The 19739-nt window shown below is 36.0% G+C and overlaps 1 long non-coding RNA gene across 1 annotated transcript; it reads right to left on the reverse strand.

Annotated features, from left to right (window-relative positions):
* Window positions 1–1933: 1933 nt before the first annotated feature.
* Window positions 1934–15006, reverse strand: LOC145668184 (uncharacterized). The gene is made up of 3 exons (XR_014127982.1): window positions 14874–15006; window positions 6791–6929; window positions 1934–2086 (listed from the first exon to the last, which is right to left on the reverse strand). It is a non-coding gene; the product is annotated as an uncharacterized LOC145668184 (long non-coding RNA).
* Between the last annotated feature and the right edge of the window lie 4733 nt (window positions 15007–19739).

The raw sequence follows: 19739 nt of genomic DNA on the forward strand, positions 1-19739 counted from the left end.
AAAAACATGGTGTCAGCTGAAAACGTTTTCCCTCACAAGATGATTCCTAAACAGTACTCCCCATTAAAAATGCAACTTCAAGGAGACAGGGTAGCTACGCCAAAGTTCCCAAGCCGATATCTAATAGTAAGTGTCGAATATGCTTAACCCTTAACATATCAAGCGGGGTACTCTAGGGACCCCAGAGAGTGATATTTGGTGATACTGCCGCAATTATAAGAATCAATTTATTCTCGATTTTTATATGTATCCTGCAACCCTTTGAGATATCAATTACATGATTAGATCAACGATGCGTTTCTTTAAAAAATACAAAAAATAAAAACACACTTCAAAATGTAAAAACTTCATTGTTAAACCTGTGTTTCAGATTTACGAACACACAAGTATGAAATTGTATGAAGAACTGAATAGTGTTCAAATATACATAATATTTGACGTCAACAATGTTCATTTAACTTAAGTATGCTTCTAGACATCCAAAAAATAATAGTTGGAGTAACCCTCTGCAATACTATGTTGAGAAATTAAAATAATACTTGGGGTCCCCAGAAGACTCCAGCTTGGTAAACAACTTTGACGACTTAGGCTTGCTACGTTAAGGGTTAAACTTACCGCTGTATTCGCTGTGTGACAACGTGGTGATAGCAGAGCAGAACTGACCCAACATTGACAACCAGAACGACTGTAACACAGCGAGACATCGAGAGGATGTTCTCTTCTGGTATGGTAAGCCATGCGTCTTACGATCCAATGCCACAGCTCATCAACTGTAGCTGGCGGAGTTCACAGGTATGAGAAGCTGTGCAGCCATCGACCAAACATATTTATCCTTCCCTGCTCTACACATTCTGCAAATTTGGACTTTCCTGGATGTATCCTTCTTAGTTCAACATTTTAAGTAACGAGCAGTGTAATAGTCTCATACATTATTTAAAGAAAGAGCGATGATTCTCAGAATTACTCGGAAGTTTCTAGTTTACAATTATATACACACATATATATATATATATATATATATATATATATATATATATATATATATATATATATATATATATATATATAGATATAGCTATATAGATAGATAGATGTACAATAATTTAAAACGGTTATATCAAAGTTTGCATTCAGAGCACAAAAAGAAGTATAGCTCTCGGAACATTGATTTTAGCCAGATAATACCACTAGTAAACTCAACCACACTCAGTACCGTTAGTTGCTTGGTATTGTCTATGAGGCAGAGATCATCGTATCTCATTGCGTGTAGATTTTTGTATTTGTTTAACACTAAAAATTGTTTGTCGCTAACCGAACCCAGTAACATATATATACCGACAGGACGTACGTTAGTCACAAGGTTACATGAGTGAAACACTAAATTATTCGATTGACACTTGCGGCCTTGTCAACACTAGAGAAAGGTACAAAGTGATTAAATAAATACGAAACATAGTACATACAAAATATAGCGATGTATGAAGTCTCCTTTTCATACGATTTGGAGAAAGGATACATCTGTAGAGAGCAACATAAATGATTTCTCTGGATAATTTGGATTAGTCCAGAATTCGAACAAAAATAATTTTGAAATTCGTTAAGTCTAACATTTTTTTCTTTCTTTCTTCGGATTCTCAATAAAGTTGACTACTGAAAAGCTGAGTTACAGATTTTATGTTAAAACATATTCACTATACCATTGCCTTATTCACAGAACAATACATTAGTTATTAATGTATGACTGAAATAATAGTGCTTCGTGCAGATTTACTTTATCCAATCGGAATTGCACAATGATAAAAAAAAATGTTGCAAGGTATAATGTTCTTATTTACAGAGAAAAAGAGTTGAAAAGACCTTTAACTAACAAACATTTTCTTTAAACAGACATACATTTATTCTAATTTATGGAAGAAAGAAATAATTTGCGGAGCAGTATATTTATTAAGGTTACATATTTGTACAAAAGAATGTAAATACAATCGGGTCTGTCTTCAGAAAGGATGTGCTTTTAGCCACAAATTACACTGCTTCTTTTCGCTGTCTTTCATGCAGAATCCTGGTTTTGTTTTGATACATGAAATACCTGAAACAAAAATCCAAAAATATTTAAAATGTTACATTTTAAAATATTTAACATTTTTTAGATTAAATGGACAAAATCTGTTCGGTCAGGTATGGACTTTTGGGTTTCTGATAGAAAAATGATGAATTAAAAAAAAAGTGTTTGTTGATGCTGAACAACTCGAAATATATTACTATGCAAAAGTAAGTGGGTACCCACTGGCGTTCGAGGTACCATGGGGTACCTAATATGTCTGCATTTTTAGATATGTGGAAATATATGTCTCTAAAATGTAAAGAACTGATATCTGTTTAGTACAGAAAACCGCAACTCGGTAAGCCTTATGGATACCGAGGTATGGGAAAATAAAGGACAACACCATAGGTGTGTGTGTTTTGCGTACTAGATTGTGCAGTTTCGAAAACGTAATTACTGAGGGCTATCAACAACCTCAAAAGTAGTTTCAATTCAATACACTACACACACGTCCTTATGGGGGTTTTCGGGTACTATGGCATTCGCAGACCTCCCATTTCTAAACATTCTAAAATATATCTTAATAAACTTATAAAGAACGTTACAGGTGTGTGTTTACCGAAACCGCAAGTCGGTATGTTTAACAGTTACCGAAATATGGTGAAATAAATAGGAACACCATAGGTATGTGGGGCTTCCATACTTGACAGTAGTTTAGAAAATTAATGAAAATATGACTAATGGCTATCAAGATATTGTCAAATAAAGGGAGGACCCACACAGTTATGGGGTTTTCGTGTTAGGTGGTGAAATTTCCGAAATCGATCATGAAATCTGAATAAGCACCAGTAGCAATTTCATCCTAAAGTAACTGGGTATTTCCATGGGGTTTTAGAACATCATGGGTCTAAAAAGATTAAGTTTTAAAAGCTTTGGAAAATATAATTTGACATTTGTAAAGAGTATTAGAAAAGAGAATAGAGTTACCCAAAACTTCCAGCCAGTACATCTTACAGCTAGAGAGACACCGTGAAATAAAAGAGTATTAGATCTTGAAATTTCATAAAACAACTTTTGATCTTAATAAAAGTTAAATAAGATGGTACTTATATGGGTTAAGTGAGTACCTCACACTCGTCAGGGCAATTCCGATCGAAAGATTAATTCAGCTCGAAGTTTTCTTCGGGTAAATCCAAGCGTGATAATTCCTAGCGTACAAAAAGAATGAAAATTCTTTGTCAATATCTAATATAGCAACCGAGATATAAGTAATTATGTATTTTACGAGGTCGTAAAAATGGAGACCCACATGGATTTGTACTGTTGAGTCTTTGCTGTAAGAAGAAGAAATTTCAGAAAACTACCGTATACACCTTAATAGACAATTAAATGGGTGGAGGCACGGTGGCTTAGTGGTAGAGTGCGTACCTTTGGTGTATTGGGTCCCTGGTTTGATCCGTGTCCAAGTCAGTTTGTAGTCGACATTGTATTCGTGGGTATTCTCGGTGTACTCCTTTCCTCCCACCTTTACACTCCATCAATTCTATCATCAACATTCACTTGCCTTAATTTCATTTTAAAATTAAATGGGCAGTTAAGTGTGATCGTATCTCTGTGGATTAAGAGAATACTCCAGTGTAGTTTCTGCAAAACATACTAGGTACACACCCCACCACTAAGTTACTGTGTCCTCACTGATTTAATTGCATATTAAGGTATATACAATAGGTTTTTGAATTTCTTTCTTATAGCAAAGACCCAGAAGTACAAATCCTTAAAGATCTCTATTTTTACGTCATAAAATAAATGACTCGTTATATTTTGGTTACTATATTAGATATTCACAGGGAATTTTCACTCTTTTACACAGCTCGATGAACCTTTGGAACTGCCTGAAGAAAACCTAGAACTAATCTTTCCATCGAAATTGTACTGAGGTACTTACTTAACCCATAGAAATACCATCTTATTTTAATTTTGTTGGGACCAATAATTTTTCCGAAGTTTCAACATCTCATACTCTTTTATTTCACGGTGTTTCTCTATATGTTAGATGTACTAGCTGCAAGTTTTAGGAAAATACATATTTCTAATACTCTTTACAAATGTCAAGTTATATTTTCAAAAGCTTTTAAAATTTAATCTTGGTAGACTGTAAGATGTTCTAACACCCCATGGAAATATCTAATTACTTGAAGATGGAATTGCTACTGGTGTTTATTAACTTTCCATGACCGGTTTCGGAAATTTTATCATCTAATACGAAAATCCCATACCTGTATTGGTCCTCTCTTTATTTGACAATATCTTGATAGCCGTTAGTCATATTTGAATTCATTTTCCAAATTGTACCTTCAAGTATGCAAGCCCCACATACATATCGTGTCGCTCTTTATTTTCCCATGTCTCGGTATCCGTAAGGCTTACCGAGTTGCAGTTTTCGGTAAACAAATATCAGTTCTTTACATTTTAGACACATGTATTTCCATATATCTAAAATGCAGAAATTAGGTACCGCATAGTACCCCTCTACCCCATTGGGGTACCCACTTACTTTTGCATACCAGGGTAAAAACACCAGTGGTCGTTACTTTAAGGTTGAAAACATACTCTTTTGTCTCTTCTGTGAGCACCGTGAATCGGTCGGAGCTGTACCATAGTTGGAAAGAGACACTGATCCTTCCTATATATGACCATGTAGTCAGAATTCAAAATCGAATAGCCGTTGAAGGAAAAACAATATTTTAATATTCCTTGTATTGCACCGGTAGTAGTCATCTCAAAATTGAAATGTTCCAGTGGTAGTTAGGGTTTTGTACCAGTGTTCGTCACTCAAATAACTTGACATAATTTATTCAGAAACGCACTGTTTATCAGTTTAAAATTAAGAATAGAGTATAAAGTACTAATCTTAATAACTGTGCATCACTTTTGGCACTCAAGAAAGAAAATAAAAAAGTTTTTACATACTTTTTAAAGCAATTTCAGTAAGAAAAATGTTAACTGAATTCAAAAGTTAACTGTATATTATTTTAACGTTAAGAGTACAATATTAATTACTATGTTTAATAACTATAGTGACTTTAAGCACTCAAGAATGAAAATAAACATGTTTGTACATACATTTTTAATACAATTTGAGAAACAAAATAAGTTAACCGAATTCAAAACTTAATTATATATCACCTTAAGATTAAGAATGGACAATAAAATACTGAGGTTAATAATAATGCATTAGTGAAGAATGAAAACAAAAATGTTTTTAACTACCTATATTGTATTTACATGTTGTTATTTCTCATTAACATGCTTTTTGATAACGCACGATATGGGCTAGGGGTACGCACGAGAAATGATTTGAGACTGTCACCTCTCGCAAAGGTGTCGCGAAAGTTGTCTCGTCTCGAAAACTGTATCTGTTTCTATTGGAAGAGCTATGTCTCGTCTCGAATTTCGTAACAAAAATTCGTTACACATGCAGTTTTGTGTAAAAAGTGAAATGTATAAATACAGGAGAGAAAACATTGCAGACAAACATTATGTTAGTATATTGAACATACTTTTTTGTATGTGGTGCAAAATATCTTCATCTATGGGGTTACTTTGCACCAAAGTTTATATGAAATGAAATCTTTGAGTTTTACGTTCCACGATTTTGCCGGGTATGCTAAAGGAGACTATAATCATGAGAATGAATGAAATAGTAGAAGGAAAACTGTGAGAGAAAACGGGAAAACCCCGAGAAAACCACACACAGTGTTTGTCCAACACAAAGCCCATTTGGCACGTGCTGGGATCGATCCAGGAACTCCACGCAGGAGAGGTGAACGCTCCATCACTGAGCTACCACGTCCCCAAAAACACAACCTCAGAATATACTTCATATAGAGTAGAAATGAAATGAAATCTTTGAGTATTACGTCCCACGATTATGCCGGTTAGGCTAAAGGAGACGGTGATGATGAGTAATGAATGAAATGGTGGAATGAAGAAAGTGGGAGGAAACGGGACAACCCCGAGAAAACCCACGCACACGGTGTTTGTCCACCACAAAGTTCACTTGGCGGGGATTGGGATCGAACCCAGGACCCCAAGCACCAGAGGTGAACGCTCCACCACTGAGCTACCGCGACCCCTCATATAGAGTAGAAGTAACAAGATGTAAAAAAAAAAAAAAAAAAAATTGGCCCGTCTGGAGGACATGTAAGCTAAACACCAATACAATTGTTACAGATTTATTTACTTGCACTGTTTAGGCTGAACATCGCAACACCAATATCATTATGTCACATCCTTTCAAAAGTATGCTAACTGCAACGTAGACCTGCTTTGCTTCGTAATGTCCAAATAGTTGATTACTGTGCTCGAAAGCAGGCAAGTAGCATACAAATTTATGATGTTGAAGTCGTTAATTTCACAGCTATGGAGAAAAGACATGAAAACGAAAAATAAAAATAAATCTTTGTTTTACTTCCTACGGTTATGCTATGTATGCTGACAGTCACAAATGAGTATTGAAAATTGATGATCTTGGAATACGATTTGGTGGAATAATGAGGGGGGGAAATAGACATTGATTAAATATAAAATTGAAAAGAAATAAGGGCCTGACGCTCAAATATTTATCTATCTGGCAGCCATCTTGATCCCTCTAAAATATCATGAAGTACTTGATTGATTCTAAACCCAATAATAGTAATAGTAATTATAACAATAAACACAGAATATACCTAGATATAATTTACGCACCTTGAAGTGTAGAAATTAATGATTGCAATCCTCAGCATTCCAATAGTTCTTTGGTTTCTCCAAATTAAGATTCGGACATCGGTTTTCTTCTCAAGCAATAATGGGGTACAATAATCAGTTGCAGTCCAAAGCCAAGTCACTAAGTTAAGCATGAATATAAAAGATTTTGTGTTAAATATTTCAATGTAAATTTCATGAAATAGAATTCATTAGTTAGTTACATACAAACTCTTACGCATGTAAGTCAGAATCTACTTGTAATAACTTGTAAATTTAAACAAACTAAATTATACTACAGTTATAGGGACATCAAACATATATTCCATAAGATATATAGGGTGTCTCAAAAGTCCCCTGACATTAAGTAACTCGATTATTATCAGAGTTACAACAAAATGTAATTGGGAAACCGTCTCCAAATATGATGTTTCCAATGTAAGTTGAAGGAATTTTCAAAATCGGATGAGCCGTTTGGCTGTACACTCTTTATGCGTCCAATGTTAAATGAAAATGCAACGTTGCCATTTACCTGGACCCACAACATAAGTGAATGAAGTTACTGATTTTTACGCTAACATGTCGATGGCTAGCCCCCATTTCAAACAGTAACTTCATTCACATATGTTGTGGGTCCAGGTAAATGGTAACATTGCATTTTCATTCCACATTGGGCGCATAAAGAGTACAGCCCAAACGGCTCCTCCGATTTAAAAAGTGTTCACTTTAGAATGAAAACAACATATTTAGAAATGGTTTTTCCTCTTACGTTTTGTTGTAACGTCAGAGGACTTTCGAAACACCCTGTATACATCATACGAAGTTCCTTTCTAAATTCTACACGGGTGTAGTTTAATTGAATGTGAGATGGGTGATACACATTAGGCCGTTTGGAAATACTCTCACAGACGGCCGCCATTTTGGATTAAATTTGTTTGTTATAAACTGGTGGGTAATGTGATATATATATGGCCACAGGCTAGAATTTTCTCAGTATGTCAAATATGCAATCAGATTCCATGGAGCTTAATTTGGTGAAAAGTTATTGCCAATTGAACGTTGTATTTACCTCTTTCTTCTAGATGTAGAACCATACCGTTAGCACGTGAGGAATGCATCGAAATATTCAAACTGTGGAGCGGGAGGAGTGCCTGTACAGTGGTTACCGATTGCAAACAGAATCATCCACAATGTGACTGTGTTACATGTTGCAGTGTCACAGTAATTAACTAACTTTGAGGAGACGGGCACATTCGTGAACATACGTCGTAGCGGACGATCGTAGAGAGCTACAGATGAAGCAACGCCTACGGCAGTGCTGACTTCTTTCTGGATGTGGCCCCAGAGGAGCACACGTCATTTATTAATGCAATGTGGGTTGAGTCATAGGGTCTGCGCGTGTATAAGTGCATCCGTACAAGGTGCAAATGAAGCAACATCTCCACGAGAACGATGTTGATCGCCAAGTGCAGTGAGTAATTATGGTTAACATTTTTATGCAAATACTCTTTTCAGATGAAGCTGACCTCTACGTAAATGGGAAGGTTAATAGGCAGAACATGCACAATTGGTCACCTGACAACCCCGCGTGCAAGACCCCTCCAACATGACCAGCGCAAAGAAAATTAATTATGTTGTTGGCAGACAAATGAGGAATACGTCTAATCAGTCACTTTTTCATTCCATAAAATTAACTGCGGAATAATACCTCACGCTCGTACAGGGATAGATATTGCGAGCTGCGATGCCCGAGGATGGTACATTCTCGCAGTTTTTTCAACACCATGGCGCTTTCTTCATTATGGATTCGTATTGCGTCACTACTTGAACAATTTTCTAGAACATGGGTTGATCGACGAGAGGCAGTTGAATGGCTGCTCGATCACCGGACCTAACGCTGTTCAATTTCTAGCTAAGTGGAAAAGTTAAGGCTATGGTTTGTGCAGTAAATATTCATAATTTTTATCATCTAGAACAAAGTATCGCCATCGTCTGTGCACAAATTTGACCCTATATCCTACTTTGTGTCCACAGCAATTGGAAGAAGCTTCTGCAAATGTTTATTGCTCAGTAGGAACATGTAGAACATATACTATAACCAGGGGTAAAAGTGGACCTGAAAAGGTGGGGGGACGGTAGGTAGCGGCATCACTCCACGCCGTTCCTCCTGCCTATCTCTGCCCATTGTACCATTTTAGGATCTGGGGGACGTCCTACATATTTTTCGAGGTGGGGAACTGCGTCCCCCGCGTTCCCCCTCGCTTTTACCCCTGACTATAACAGGGAAATGTGTTCGAAGTGGGAAAAATCAGAGGCGGTGTGTTTTATTACGATTTTGACTCGACATATCGGCTATCTAAATGTTCAAATGCAGTGAGGTGTGAAGCCTACAAGATTGCATTTCTATTTACATAATGTCTGAAAACCACTGGAAAGCTTCTTTTAGTTACGGAGAAAAAACGGAGAGACTGATCCATCCATCGTGAACAACTTTCTGGAAAAAAATAAATAAAAATAGCCCTTACCTTGTATCAGAGAATTATACACGAAAGTGCTCAAAAACCGACTTTCAATATTAACAATTTCCAGCGGGAAAACTCCTGGACCACACACTCGAATGAGGGGTATTTCAAACTCCCGTAAGATCTGCCCCCACAGCAATCCCCTAAATCCGCCCATGCTCAAAATACGACGCTTATAAGAATTCAGACAAGACGACACATACATACATACGAAAGAAACAATTCAATACGGCACATCAAAATATAAACTAGATGAACTTCTTTGAAAACACCTCATTTTACAAACAAAAGGTAGAAAAAGGTAAAAATGTCAGTATTGTCAACTTAGAATCTACATAAGAAATAAAATCTTTTTATGTGCAAAGCTATTCGTCAATACGTATAAAAAAGGGATTTATTAATGGTATTTAGCATTTATTCTTCCGTGAAGGTTTATCTTGATCACTAAAAAACCAGAAACGGTATGTCTCTATCACTGGAAAAAAAAAAAAAGAAGGGTATGACATACCACTACATATAGTCTCACTTGGTTCACTGCCAATAACATTTCACCAGAATAAGTTACATGATATCTGATTGCATATTTGACATCCTCAGAACATTTTAGTGCATGGCCATGTATCACACTACCCACTTATCGTCCGTATTACAATTTCGAATCTAAGATGGCGACCGTCCGCGTGATGTAATCCGAAAGTATCCCTCTGGGCCTAATGTGTATCTCTTATCTCGCAATCAATGTAACTACATCCCTGTAGTTTTCAGAAAGGATGACAAGGGACTTCTGATGCATCCTGTATATAATAGTTGTATCAATAATGACGGGTATACCGGCTAGGCTAAAGGAGACGCTGATGATGATATAATGAATGAAATGGTGGAATGAAGAAAGTGGGAGGAAACGGGAGAACCCCGAGAAAACCCACTCACACGGTGTTTGTCCACCACAAAGTTTACTTGGCGCGAGCTGGGATCAAACCAAAGACCCCAAACACCAGAGGTGAACGCTCTACCACTGAGCCATCGAGGCCCGACAGGAATATTTGTTGAAGTCTACTGTCTTCTTCAGTACCAAGGTTACACAAAAATGAGCCTATGGTTTTGATGGAATTCGAACCAACATTATATGTATACTCTCTCAGCGAGAATCAAAGCTGGCACCAAGTTTACATATGCGCGCGCATTGTATTTTACTTATATAGCTCACAGAGCTATGGGCGAGCAAGCAAGGCACGTGCCCCGGGCGTGTGGTTGGAGGGGCTACTAAAAGAGAGGTTATATATTAGTACTTTTCCATTTTGGTGTTTAATACTTTTCATCAGAGTGCGAAATCATGAAATCAAAGTGGGGGAGACTGCAGGACTGAAGAGAGCGAGAGAGAGGGGAAAAAAAAAAGCTGCGCAGTCTTACACTTCAAAGAATTGTAGTGAAATGAGGTCAGAATTCAAGATGACATTCGGATGCTTGGCACGAAGAAAAACATTGCAAGCAATTTTGAAAAAAAAAAGAAAAAAACTTAAATAATGTGATATATTTTGTAGGCTTTGGGTATATATTTTGCTTTTTGGATATGTATGTTTTAGTTGGCATCAACAATTATTGGTGTGTTTTGTCACAATTGACAGTTTAGCGAGAGACTAGGCTAACTGACAATTTTAACTTTCTGAAAGAAAAGGAAACAAATGAAAACAGCACGTTTCAAAGGATACGACTGATATTCATAGTTTGGTTTAGTATACAACAGGGGTGGATCCAGGATGGACTACTGGGGGGCGGTGGGTTGTAATGCCACTACTTACAAGATAGAGCTACTTTTAAGAGATTCAACTCTGGGTGGGTTTTATTTTATATTAAAATACACAAAGTTTCCTCTTCTTGGGGGAGATAGACCCTCCCTGGATCCGCCCCTGTCTCAGGACAAGCCACACAGACAAGTGGTTGAGGCAAAGGTCAATTAATGACATTAGTATGCTGTTCCGTCAAAATCTCAATCTTGACCTGGATGTAAGTTAGCCTGGTCTCTCACTGAACCCCTCAATTGAATGTTTAATATGTAAATTAGGCACTTCTACATCACAAACAGTAAATATAACCTACCTTATTCTACGTTTTTAAATGCATTTCTACAACTGATTGTAACTTTAAAGGTTCTCGTGAAGATTAGCTGGCGGAGGTTACCTAACATAGCCATGAGTTATCAAATTAACAGTTGTGCTTCGTGGGTGATGATAATGATCCTGAGGTTAGATGTTAAATTGGACTCGAGAGCGGAACAAGGGCTGATCTTATTCGTGTCTCAGACGGGGGGCATGGAATGGAACGAATATGAAAATAAGGTTGCTGTAATAGTTTTTCATAGGGTTTGTAAGATTTTCGAAACACTTGGCTTTTTTTTTTTTTTTTATCAAGACTTGACATTTTTTTAAGATAAAAATCAAGACTTGGCAATTTCAAGTTTCATCCCCCTCCCAATCTTGTAATGCTCGCTACGCCGCTGTAAGCAATGCATATTTTCGACAATATTCGTTGTTCATCTGTTTCCGCTGGGTTCCAACGTGGTGAGCTGCATATGGGACTTTTAATAGTGTTATTATAATGAGAAAGAATTGTAAATTATGTTGATGTTCCTAAAAGAGGGAAATTGAAAGAGAAATTAAATTAAAAATAAATAAGGGAGAGAAAAGTAATTACTTGAAAATAAAAATAAAGTCTTTGAGTTTAATGTCCCACTATTATGCTGTTAGGCTAAGGGAGTCGGTGATTAAAGCAAGTTAATGATTATGGAATATTTGGTGAAATGAGAAAGTGGGAGGAAACCAAGTCCCCGAGAAAACCTACGAGCACGTATATGAAAATGAAGTAAAACATACACTGGACTATGCTTTCTTTGTCTAGCAGAGTCATAGTTTGGAATCGAAAATGTGTTTTGAATCCTTGTATTTAGAGATTAAGAGTGTAAGTAACGAAATCACTTAATACATCCATTAAGATTTCGGAAAGCGAAATCTAAATTTAGGTAAGCTAACTCCATGTACTAACTGCTTGCATCCGCTTCGTACATTGTTCGAAGGGTCACGAAGCAAATCACCTCATTTAGTCTACACATACCTAGTACTAGCGTTAATTACCTGCTTCGTTGGGTGAAAATAAGAAAACCAGTAATACATGTATGTTACGTTAGTCAGTCACTTTTTTTACTATTACGAAACGCTCTCTCATATCGGTTATTTTCGATCATTTGTAAGATCCGTCTCCCCTCTTTCCCTCCCCAAGTTGCTTGGCTGAATTTTGATTTAAATAGTATCGGAAGTGTCACTGTCCATTTCTGCGCCCCCGAAAACAATGGATTTAGATTAGGATCAGTTCACTTAACTTAGTAAGCCTACAGCTTTGGCGCGGCTCGACTTGTTGGAAAGCAATCCAAAATCTAAACAAATATATCGATGTCATTGGGGTTTACTAAAGTGTGTCGTAAGTCAAGAAGATTGAGAATCACTGCCTCGATTATTCACTTCAATTAATCATCAAACTCCTTTAACCTGAAGTATATAATCGTGGAATGTTCAATTAAAATTATAATTTTATGGCATCTAGAAAATGCACATATCGTACATTACGTTACATTACCATTCAATCGCAATAGGTTATTACAGACATGTGGTTGGCTTGAAGCTTAGCGTCCTATTCAGCGCCAAGACTGTGTACTACCTACACCTACAGCATAATATGGAATCCTACTCGCATGATCTTCGATCAAGATTTGAATCAACGGGAGGATGAAGATTTTCCCTCTCGTCAAGTAATTTCCCCAACTCGCCAAAGAATTTCTCCCTTGCCGGGAAAATATGTTCCCTCATTTCATATTTTACATATTATATACTATATATTATATCTTGCATCACTGAGAAATAAAAGGCTTGGATTGTATATCTGAAAAGTCGCCCCCTCCCCGCAGGCACGTAGCCACGATTTCGCAATACGGGAGGTCTGTGACGAAATACTGTGGTTATCACACCAGGGGTTCGATCAATCTAAACTATTTTACTGACAACATATCCATATTGATTTGTTAGGACAATAAAATGAGGATATGTTAGTAAGTATTTTAATTAAAGAATTATGAAGAAATCTTGCGTAAAAGAATAGAAAAAAGTATTGACAAAGACATAGTCTTCCAAGGTCATTCGAACTCGGTTCTTCTCGTCTTCTTTCTATTTCTCTTATCTTAGTTCAATGCCGTCAAGGATAGCAACGAGATCTCTTTCTGGAGTAAAGACATCCTATAAAATGGATTAGTGTTGCCGCGAAATTCAAAATGGTTCATATTATTGGTAATTCTGGGCATTGCTTAAGTTCTGACAGGCTATCTGAAAGAACCGGTTTATCGATCGTCATTTGTAGTCCATAGGGTTACTGGCGCAAGTCCCGGGGGGATGAGGACATGTCCCCTCCAATCTTAGAACTGGGGGGGTGGGACTTTCCCCTCAATAATCCGATTTGAAATGCGTTTTTTGGAGAGAAATGTGATGATTTGTGTCCGATTGCCACAAAGGAAAGTAAGATGAAATTGATGTCCCCACCCCAGAATAAGCCTTAAATCTGCCCACCTCACAATTTTGAAGACAACTCTGCTCCCCTGATCCTCCGCAGCATTGTTTTTCAACTTCATAATTTGAACATCCTTAAAAAAATTATGAGAACTGTCTTACCCGTCCCTCCCAATGTTGAAGACAGATTTGCGCCGCTGCATACGGTTAACATGGAGCTAGATGGAATTCGGAATGTTCCGTTATAATAATATCCAATTTCAACTTGATCCGCCCCCCCCCCTCCCGTTTCCTCCACACAAAGCTCCTCGTAAGAAAGAGTAACCAAAACGCTTATTGTAGCTTTATATTTTTGAGGCTGATTCATCTGTTTCTTTCTGTTTCATCTTTCCTTAATATTTTTCATTTCTGGATCCGAAGGGGGGGGGGGTCTGGACCCACCCCTTGGCTACGTGCCTGCTTCCCGTAAAAAGCTTCATTCGAACCCTGAATCAAACAACTCCATCTGTAAAGCAGTGCTGAGTTGATTTTAATATCCTTTTCTGCAACGAGGCTGTATGAGACGTGGACTTACTGATTAACATGGACTCCGAACCACTCCCGCCGGGAATCGAACGCGGGTTTCCCACACCAAAGGCGCGTACGCTAACCGCTTAGCCATGAAGGAGCTCATATCTATAGCAGTGTAAGCAACAACAACAACAACAAAAAGAAACACACATACATACTAGAACAACAACAACAACAACAAAAAGAAACACACATACATATTAGAAGTTTGCGCAATTGGGGATCAAAACATTCTCAATGAAGTATGAGAAATAGTAAACGTCAAAGTGGGCTTCTGCTTATTCTTTACTTCGTTAATACTTAATTCCTTCTAGAAATAGTGAAACAATACTATGAAGACACAGTACTTAAACATAATCGAAAGAATAAGACAAGGAAACAGAGTAATTTCCGACTAATTAAACTAGTCATATATACTATACCTAACTGTTAAATTGTATTTCTTACCATATTACGAAAGCGATATAACTTTTTTACCAGCCATAGAAGCTGGACGCAATCCAATACTGCAATTTAGACGCTGTAACGAAAACTGCAAGTCAAACGCCTGACACTCAACTGTGTAATAGCTGTTTCAAGCGGCCTACAACTTATGACCTTGAAACTATGTGCTAGTAACCAAATTAATGCCAAGGTACGATACAAACACCCCAACTTGCCACAATGACGTCAACACAAGGAAAAAAAGAAAAACATCTAATTTTTGGTTCGAAAATTATGAAACAATAATAATAATAATGTAATTCTCAGGAACTCAAACATTAGTTAACTAGAGAACATAACAAGCAAAACAAAACAAAACAAAACAAAACAAAAAGAATCTTAAACGTGAGCTCTCCCTGACTGCTGTTTTTAAATTTCAGTGAGGCTGTAAAATATGTTTTGTTTTATTGTTAAAAAACAAAAAGAAAAAGAAAAATAAAGAAAGAAAGGAAATAAATTTTGTTGCAAATATCCTAGTAAAAATAGGTTTCCTAGACACAAGTGGCTCCGCGTAGCGTAGTTGCTAACGCTCTCGCCTTCGGTACGAGCGGACCCAGGTTCGATTCCGGTAGGGGCACTCGGTCGAAAATGTATCAAAAGCTTTTAAGTCCAGACATCCTGAATGAGGCTTTCTTGGGTTTTCCTCATTTCATACCAGGCAAATGCCGGGTAGTACCCAACATATAGGTCCCAGGCCGTTTGCTTCCTTCCCTTTCCCCGGATAGTGTGCTCACCGAGGGACGTCATAACTCACATGTGACGGGCTAACAAGGTCATTGATGCCGAAAGCCCAGAAATCTAAATCCTAAATCTTCACTACACAAGAAAATGTTCGCGCTGAAAACGGTTTCTTAGCAATTATGTTAAGCAGTCCTGTAGTAAATCTCCATCAAGTAATAAACCGTCACATATAAAAAGGAAAGAATAAACACATAACATTCATTTTGCGTACCTTGAAATGTAAAAAGTTACAGAACATTAATATTCAAAGATTTCTCAAAATTCAGATTAACCCATTTCTTTCTCCTCAACCATTAACGAGTTACAATAGTAAGAATTGTGGTCATAAATCACATTACTTGTTTAGTACTATATTAAAGCAAGTTATACTAAAGGAATATATAATTAATGGAATATTTAACTAAAGTGATAATTTACTATTGCACTTACCCAGGCTTTTCTTTCCTTCCGCTATTCTTTTCCGTTTGTAAACAACCTCGTTTATAAACCAGCTCGCAAGCATACGACAGTTGTTTCATGACGTCATCTATGGTGCAAGAAAGAGGTGTCTATAGGCGGTCAGGACCTCACACACAGATGGACGTATATAACATATAGCTGAAGTATTTAACATACGTATACGTATATAAAATACGGAAGATTGTTAGATATCAGACATCCTGCAGCGACATGATATAACATCCAAGCGCGTTAAAGGCAGTAGCTGTGTAGCATATGGATAAAGTACGCTCCGTACAGATTTCCTTAGTAAACATAACGAATCCTTGTATTTGTACAATATACCGCTGTCCGGATAATGGATTTTTCTCAGTGTACCTTGACTCTAAATAGCACATCTCAATTGGCCGAACAAAAACCACATTTGTTTGAGTTAATTTAGACTGTAAGTAAGGATGCAGGGCTTTTGAAAGATAGGTGGGTGATCATTTTTTTTTTTTTTTTTTAACAAGACATTGCAAACTCAAGTTAGCTCTCCAAAATTTAATCTCACTCAATCTTAGTGTTCTGACTACGGATTTGATACCTTAGTGAATAGTTTTAATCAGTACCGTGTGACTTGAAGTAGGCATGTTGTTAAATATGTCTTGAGCTATATATTTTGGGAAATATTTTTTTTTCATAAAATGTATTTACTAAAGAAAATCTTACAAAATTTGAAATCTGTCCTAGATGATAAGTACAGTATTACAGTGCCTTATGTAACAACAGAAGCGAACATAAGAATAAAGGTGTGAAATTTATTTAATAATATTCATAGAAACTGACCATTTGTATACATTTATTACGTAAATAGTATGTATTATATCCTAACTGAATCCTTTTCGTACTGAAGATCGAGCTTTAATGAGAAGAGATCTAATGATGATCTCACCTTAATGTGTAAGTTCACATCAATATAGCCTCAGTGCCAGTAATTAAACTCAATTTAACTCCTTAAACTAATAGCGTTTGTAGAACACTTAACTCAAAGTATATTTCCTAAAGTGTAATGCTTTAATTGCTTGAATATAAATGTGCTAAACAGGGATATTATTTAAGTTTGAGTTAAAATGAAGTTTCTGGGTTAGAATTTGACAGATTTATCTTCTGACTAATACCGGAATAGCGCCTTGACTAAAGCATAAACTATCTATTTATATCTTTAATTTTTCCTTCATTACAAGGAGCTATGAAATTAGTGAAATTTTGTTTGTTCCAACTTTTCTTCGGTAGATGGCAAGCGAAGTTACCTTTATAGATGCGTAAAATGTGTATAGTCACACACATCTATATAGTACACTGACATATAAAGAAATATCCAATTTTATTTAGTTTTCAATTTGTATTGGGTATTGTCTATTAAAGGATTTTGTAATTTTGCTTAGGGATTTTTCATGTTGCCAGTCCATTCGAATTCTCTTAGTATAAACTCAAAAACCCAATTATTTAATTTGTTTGTTATATAATTGAATAATTAATTTTCTTGCAGGGATTTTCTTCATCGACTTCATTAAAAGAAAAGGGTGTAGTGTACTACCGATGTATTATATCCACACACATCTTATAAAACTTTCTATCCTATTCATTTGCTTTCCATTAAAAAGAAAGTTATATCTACCTAGGTACAGTCAGCGACAAAAGTTTTTTTTACTCTGTTCCATAAATTAGTTTCATAAATAACTTCAAAATGGAAACTCAATTTCAGTACAGTTTTCAGTAAATTAGAAAGAGTATAATTTTCTGTTACCCCTACCGTTATTCCCAAAATACCAGCTATATCACCGTTATTCCCAAAATATCAGTCATATCATCGTTATTCCCAAAATACCAGCTATATCACCGTTATTCCCAAAATACCAGCCATATCACCGTTATGCCCAAAATACCAGCTATATCACCGTTATTCCCAAAATACCAGCCATATCACCGTCATGCCCAAAATAAATGTTACCAAACGGAAAGAACTTTTGTCGCTGACTGTACAATAACATATCATCGAACCAATACTCTTGTAGTGTGTGTATGAACAGTTGTAATGGTTTTCGTCCACTTCAAAAGACTTATGAAATATTTGAGAAATAAAATTTTCTCCACATATCAGATAATTTATTAATTGCATTTTGACAAATGTGAACAGCTTTTCTATCTAAAACATATGAATTTCTTTTCACATTGTGTCACGGCGACAAAACAATGGGGATCCATTAATAAAATCAAATATGACAGGTCTATTGCTTCCGTTTTCAATAAAGGAATAAATCCCGAGATGGAACCTATTATTAAAACGTTTCTAATATTATTGTACACTCATGTCCAAAAGTATCGTCGCATGTCTATAAATATGATGTTCTAGGAAAATGAAGATAACGAATTTGTCCGGCATTTCTTATAATGTTAGTATATGCATAATCGGCAAATACATGTATGTGGCAAATTTCATGTCAAAAGAGCAGTAAATAACAACAATAAAACCAAAATAAAATTTTCTTGTCCATTTAGCAACATTTTGTTTTATTCATTCTAATTTTTGTATTTATAATTCTTTTCCTATGAAATTTACCACAAATATACATTTCCCGATTATGCACATAGTACCGGTATTAAAAGTACCGTGCAAAATCATTATCAAATTATATTTTTACAAGAACACAGTTATAGATATGCGACCGTAATAGATAATTTTGGACATGAGTGTACATAAAGATAGTATCAGTATATTTGTTGATACATTTTGTTAGACGAACGGACAGCCGTTTCTTAAAAGTTTTCATACTTATGCGTAAAATAATTGTTTGTATTTGAAAGTGTGATACAAGTCAGTACTTTCGAAAGCTAAAATACAATAGCTAACTAGTTCCATTTTTCGTTTTCTTGGGGAGAGAGGCTTATATATTTAGGAATTTATTTTTGAAGTTTTATTTCTCTTTTTGCATAGAAGATGAATACGTTACAAGTCTTACTCCATCTGGAAAAAGTTAGAAGTTTAATTAATACTTTCTAGATAGGACTTTTCATATTGTTATTGCAATCAAAACTAAAAAGAGCTTCTTCGGCTAAAAAGCATGCTTTAATATAATAATCATAATAAACGTCCAGATTACAACTTCTATTAGTTTGTATCAAAACTATATATGTAACATACTATATTTATTGCTAAAAGTAAATAATGCTAATTGTTTTATAACTTATATTCATCATCATAATAGTAAAGTTAATGTGTATAAATATCGCTATCTCGAGTCTACAGGTTGTATTTTGTGAGGAGTGACAAGCTAAATCAAACGTCTAATGGTTTTACACGTTTTGGTGTAGGCCTATGTATACGCTTCGCATCACCAAACAATTGCAGAAAAAATTTCTTACAATCTATATAGTTTTCTCTTTTAAAACATACTAAATAATCCCTTATGTGGGTAACTCTACAGTGTCTACTTAGAAATGAGACACGAGTTAAACGTATCATTGCGTTTTATGTTTGAGAATTGCAAATGGAAAAAGGACATCTCTTCCACAAAGTTCTTAAAATTCATATTTGTATGGGCGATGGATGAATAACTGAATAGCAGGTAGACCCCCTACATACGCAAGAATTTATTTCTGGAGGGGTCT

Source organism: Thermobia domestica, chromosome 1 (assembly GCF_964235325.1).
Source record: "Thermobia domestica chromosome 1, izTheDome1.hap1.1, whole genome shotgun sequence".
Taxonomy (NCBI): domain Eukaryota; kingdom Metazoa; phylum Arthropoda; class Insecta; order Zygentoma; family Lepismatidae; genus Thermobia; species Thermobia domestica.